At 51.0% G+C, this 6,341-nt stretch overlaps 1 pseudogene; it reads left to right on the forward strand.

Annotated features, from left to right (window-relative positions):
* Positions 1-3,667: 3,667 nt before the first annotated feature.
* Positions 3,668-3,842, forward strand: LOC126546393 (U2 spliceosomal RNA; annotated as a pseudogene).
* The last annotated feature ends 2,499 nt before the right edge of the window (positions 3,843-6,341 follow it).

Here is a 6,341-nt window from a genome sequence, read left to right on the forward strand (position 1 = left end):
TTGCGACTGGTGTTTGTCGAATCCTCGATGACGTCGAAAAGCAGTCTTTGTATCGTCGAAGCAGACTTCTGAGCTGTTGCTGCTTAATCGCGGGGAGACTTGGATTTATGTCGAAGTCTGGCTCGGGAACGACGGTCATCGGGGTAGATGCGACAGAATCCGAGAGGACAAACGCATCGCTGGTTTCCTGAATTTCCTCGATGTATGCGATCGTCGTGCCCTTGCTGATGTGCTTGAACTCCTGGCTGAAGTTTGTCAGCAACACCTTTGTGTTTCCTCCGTTCAGTCGAGCGATCCCTCTTGCGACGCAAATTTCACGGTCGAGCAGTAGACGTCTGTCGCCTTCGATGACGCCTTCTACGTCAGCGGGTGTTTCGGTGCCGACCAAAATGACAATGCTGGAGCGAGGCGGGATGCTCACATGATCTCCGAGCACACTCAAGGCGTGGTGACTACGAGGGCTCTCCGGCGGTATCGCTTGATCTTCCGACAGTGTTATCGATTTCGACTTTAGGTCGATGACTGCGCCATGTTGATTCAGGAAGTCCATGCCGAGAATGACGTCTCGTGAACACTGCTGGAGGATAACGAAGGTGGCAGGGTAAGTCCGGTCATGAACGGTAATTCTTGCCGTGCAGATTCCAGTTGGCGTAATGAGGTGTCCTCCAGCAGTTCGAATTTGAGGGCCCTCCCATGCAGTCTTAACCTTCTTCAACTGGGCGGCGATGTGTCCACTCATTACGGAGTAATCGGCCCCTGTGTCGACTAAGGCAGTGACTGCGTGGCCGTCGAGAAGTACGTCGAGGTCGGTGGTTCTTTGTCTGGCGTTGCAGTTGGGTCTTGGCGTCGGATCACGGCTGCGTCGCGTTAAACTGAAGCTGGAACGTCGCGTCGTCACGTAGTCTTTTGTCGGTGTAGTCTTGGCTTTCTGACTTCGTCGGGACGGCGGCGTGTCATTATTATGTCGTGGAGATGGTCTCTTCGGCGTCTCCGTCGGCGTCGGAGGATCTTCGTCAGTTCGACGAACAGCAACCGCACCTCCATCGGTTGCTGCTTTTAGTTTTCCGGATATGGGCTCGCAGACCGGCCCCGGGCTGGGCCAGTGTATGGTCGGCGCTGCGGCGACAGGTAACGGCCTGGTGACGGCGAACGGGACGGTCGTCGAGGGCTCCACTGAGTGGCGGCGAGGTAGTCGGCGATATCGCGAGGGCGTTCACCTTGCTGCGGGCGCGGAGCGTTGACGGCGAAACCTCTCAGTCCCAAGTCGCGGTATGGGCATCGGCGATACACATGGCCGGCTTCTCCGCAGTGATAGCAGAGCGGGCGGTGGTCGGGGGCTCGCCAAATGTCCGTCTTCCTCGCGTAGGTGCGCTGGGCGACGGGTGGGCGTGCTGGCGGCGGCGGTGGCGGCGGACGGCGGAATTGCGTCGTTGCAGGGCCCTGGCGTGGTCGTGGAGGGGGACCTTGACGGCGTGCGACGGCGGCGTATGTCATCGCTTCTGGTTGGGGCTGCGGTAATTGTGGTTGCAGCTCGGGAACTCCAAGCGATCGGTGTACCTCTTCTTTCACAATGTCGGCGATCGAAGCCACTTGGGGCTGCGACGAAGGCAGGACCTTGCGCAGTTCTTCGCGCACAATGGCCCTGATGGTCTCCTGAAGGTTGTCGGAATCCAGTCCTTGGATGGCGTACTGCGGCGTGAGCCCCTGGCGGTTATATTGCCGGGTGCGCATCTCCAGAGTTTTCTCGATCGTCGATGCCTCTGCAGAAAACTCGGCTACGGTCTTCGGCGGGTTACGAATAAGTCCTGCGAAAAGTTCTTGCTTGACGCCCCGCATCAGGAAGCGGACTTTTTTATCCTCTGACATTTCCGGGTCGGCGTGCCGGAAAAGACGGGCCATCTCCTCCGTGAAGATCGCGATCGTCTCGTTTGGCAGCTGCACTCTGGTTTCTAGTAGTGCTTGGGCTCGCTCTTTTCGCACGACGCTTGTAAACGTTTGCAAGAAGCTGCTTCGGAACAGGTCCCAGGTCGTTAAGGTGGCTTCTCGATTCTCGAACCAGGTCCTGGCGGCGTCTTCCAGTGCGAAATAGACATGCCGCAGCTTGTCGTCACTGTCCCAACTGTTAAACGTAGCGACCCTCTCATACGTCTCGAGCCAGGTTTCCGGGTCCTCGAATGTTGATCCGCGGAAGGTCGGAGGTTCCCTGGGCTGCTGCAGCACGATGGGGGACGCTGGGGCTGCCATTGGGGTTGCCTTGTCCACAATCTTCTTGGTCTTCTCAGGTAGAAGTCCGTGCTCCGGGGGCAGCTGTTGAAGACGGCGGCTTGCTCGAGGCTCCGGGACTACGTTTGTGTTCACTTTGCGGTCCGGGCTTGGATCACGGCTTGTCGGGGGCGTCCGGTACATGAACGAAAGCACCTCCACCAGATGTCACGTGGCGGTGACGTTAAGAACACAGTAGCAATACTGTGAAAGGCAAAACTCGATTTTATTGGGCGAACCTGTGCCCACAAAACAGGCTACACTTATAGCACAACGAAAGCGGCGAACACAGTCGGCGATCGTCGAGAATCTGATCAGCGGGTCAAGCGCGTCGGCTTTTATACAGCAGTCATCGAATGTTCCAGACTAATCGTTGGGACCCGCATGCCTTCTACAAAGTTCTACACCATTCGTGTCAAGCGATGAAATCAGATAACACAAGGTTCGGCGACAACAGACAGTGGATAGAAGCATCGAGAACTTTCCAGAAACTTCGGAAACAGGCAGGCGCGTCCCGCGCTGTGCGATAACATTTGTTAGGCGGCCAAACGTGGTCGCCCGATAAAGATAAGTACACGTGTCAATATATATATATCTTTTGTACGCGGCTAGCATGCTAGCATTTTCAGCAGCAGTCACCGCGTTTTATATTTATTTATTTATTTATTTCATTACATGTGAGAGCAAGCGCAACCATCGCCAAAGTTACCCTGGTTTCGTGCGTGCATGGACGTGGGCACACACGCAGATACTCAAGTTCCTCTGAGAGCCTGGTTCATAATAAAAAAATTCTGTGCCATTCCACTGTGTGAAGGTGGATTACCAGCGAAGCTGTGTATGTGGGCCCCTTAATGGCGAACTGTCCATTGTCGTGCGTCGAACACCGTATGCACATATATGGAAGGCGAGGCGCGACTAGTCGCTCCTCCACGATGTTGAGCCTCGGAAGATGATGAGGCACCGGGGGGGGGTATACATACCCATGTATTGTTGCTAAAACGTGGCACCACACTTTTATTAACGGATTCCGGCACGTTGAACAGACACGTACCTCACCCCACTCCGAGGGCACACACTACTTTACCGTAGCCGAGGCGATCGTTCGTTAGTCGACGTCCCGCAGTGCAGTAATGGTTGTGAGGTCAGTAAAAAATCACAAACGGTCACACACAACACAGGCTACACAAAATGGGTTCCCCACCAACTCCCTCTGAAACCTGGCCGTTGCTCCGGTGAAACGTTCCAAGCTTGCGGGATCGGGGCCGCATGGGCGGTTCGCATTTCTTTCCGCCTTGCGGTCCTGGCGGGCAGTACGGGACCGCCACCACGGGAGAGCGGAAGGAAAGGAAAGAAGATACGCAAGCGCTTGGAACGCTGACAAAGAGAGGACGGTGCGAACGTAGACATGGCCGACGTGGGCCAAAGTGTAGTATCTGTTCTTTTCAGTTTAATATCTTATACGGGTTTTATTTGGACATAAGATATTAAATTTATTTTTGCAAGATTGTGGAGTGCCTGCTTCACCTCCACCGCGGGTCGGCCCGCAGTATTGCACTGTCTTCGGGATCGGCCCACATATGGGGAGGAATTCTCGATCCACGTGGCTCGATAGACGCAACGCAATTTTTCCCAGAACCTAGCCATATACAGCTCCGCTATAAAAAGGGAATGTTGTTTAGTGCTATCAACGTCTACTTTTATTCAGCTAAAATATGACCTGGCAGTGTACTATTTATGTGGCTAAACATCCAATTCAATATCATTGTTAATTAAGGGAAAATGAGACATCCATCCAATCGTAGCAATTGCTACAAAGGAAACCCATACGGGTTCCTCGAATAAAAAGCCTCGCAGTTGAAGAAAAATTCGGCCTGTTCCGGGACTCGAACCCACGACCACCGCCATCCCGGGGCAGTCACTCTACTATCTGAGGCAACCAGGCATTTTTTTTTCCTTTATAGCTGAGCAAACCAGGCCGCTAGCAGATAGCAGGCTAAGTCGAATTTGTCAGCAACTCGAAGAAATTATAGGCAAGAGTTTGACGTAATAGTTCTGCGGAAACCCGCAAGGTGGAGAGAAGTAATTATTTAGGGAAAATGAGACATCCACCCAATCGTAGCGATTGCTACAAAGGAAGCCCATGCGGGTTCCTCGAATGAAAAGCCTCGCAGTTGATGATAGGATTATAGTTGATGAAGAGAACGATAACCGAATTTTTTTTTTTCGGTTGTGTTCGTTCCGTTCTCTACAACGCACTCACACGTATTGCGGAAATTTTGTCCTCAGAAATAACCATCACATTCTTTTTATGCAATCCATCTCGGATATTATGGCTTTACAGGGCAAAAAGGCAATGCCGAAGCACATAGCTTAAATATGTATCATGCTGGTTCACCAACCGCTGTGATCGCTGTGTTGAGCAGCGCCATCGGCCTCATGCAGGAGGCTAGCGCAGACATTAGTGATTTCAAGCCTACTAGAATTGAAATGTGTCAGAAGGATGCCGGTGTATCACAACTATTTGATAACGCCTGCCGCTTAGATGTTTCGTGGTTGCCTTAGGTTGGCCGTACACGAGCATGCGCTCTTATGTTTTGGCCCCTATGCCAAGCGATGAGATAGTGAGCAGATTTACCATTCCATGCTGGTAATACAGAGACGCCGGTTCTCTTGGTTGAATTAAAACCGATATACGCAAAATAGTTCACAACACATACACACACCGCGGCTGATAATGCGCGTCGCATGTTTGCGGCCCCAGGAGATATATCCGCGTACTGTAGTTACCGATGCACGGAAAGGCTTCCCTGACAACCTTATATGAACGGACATGGCGTAAATTTCACAAAGTACGATCTAAAACGTCTCGAAATCGTTCAGCAGCGCGTGACAGCGATACATTAAAGGCAACGCCGTGGCGAATCATAGAAGCCAGAGAGGAGGAAAGGCTCGCCGCGCGCCCTTTCCTCCTCGCCAAACGAAATGGCGCTTCCGGTGCGCTCAGCCATTTCTTGCCTCAAGAAGCGCCGCAGTGCCTCGGCGATGGCTCGCTTTCCGGTTTTGGCGGCCGCTTTCCTATGCGGGTAGAATGCAAAAGTGCTTCGGTACTTAAATTTAGGTGCACATTAGAAATCACGAGGGTTTTTTTTCTTTTTCTTTTTTTTTTCTTTATGGATACAGCGACATCCACTACGACGTATCTCATTGGCCGTTTGTTGGGACGTAAAATTCTAGAATTAGATTTGATTTCCTGCCTGAAACCAAAGTGCAATGTGAATTCATTTATGCACACACACAGGGCCATTTCCTCACGGCCCCTGGTAAAAATATTTGTCACTTCGGGAGCTGATGTGCTGTTAAAATGGGCTCTATCAAATACGTGTAACCACGCATAATTGAAACACAGGTGCGGAATAGTGACTTAGTGACGCGAAAAAAAGAAATGAAAGGAAAACACACTGCCACGCAGAGAACGTTTCTAGGTAGCCACCCTATTAGTTCAAATCCGCTTTACAAACCTAAATGGTGTTAATTGAATGTGCTAAACTAATCTGATAAATGTGCTGTACTCGTACTACATGACTAAGCCTGCTTCCCGGTTAGTGGACTGACAGCTGTGGAATTAATTCTCATACGGATATTTGCACTGAAACTCCCGGGCTCTGATTGTTTTCTGATGACAATGGAGAAGAATAGAAAAATGACGTACCACAGGACCACTCGTAATTGACGTTTCCCTAGCCTTGATTATCTGTAGCTTCTGTATTGGTATGTGTTTTTAGTCCAGATTCCTCGACGCCACAACCCCGGGATAATATGACGAATCACTATTTTCCTCAAACCTAGATTTTGGGGTATAGCGGAACATTTTTGCAATTATTTTTGGTGAAAGATAATGTTCCAAGAAGACTATAGTTCCCAGACAGCTGAGTAAACATACCGTGTCCACTCGTTCACGCTCGTAAATATTCCGTTCTCGAGTATCCAGTGATGTCCACACTTACATGGCTTCGAACTCACGCACACTGACTTGCTTACGTATTAGAAATTAACGCACTCAATAGTGTAGGAATCGCACC

Source organism: Dermacentor andersoni, chromosome 1 (genome assembly GCF_023375885.2).
Source record: "Dermacentor andersoni chromosome 1, qqDerAnde1_hic_scaffold, whole genome shotgun sequence".
NCBI lineage: Eukaryota > Metazoa > Arthropoda > Arachnida > Ixodida > Ixodidae > Dermacentor > Dermacentor andersoni.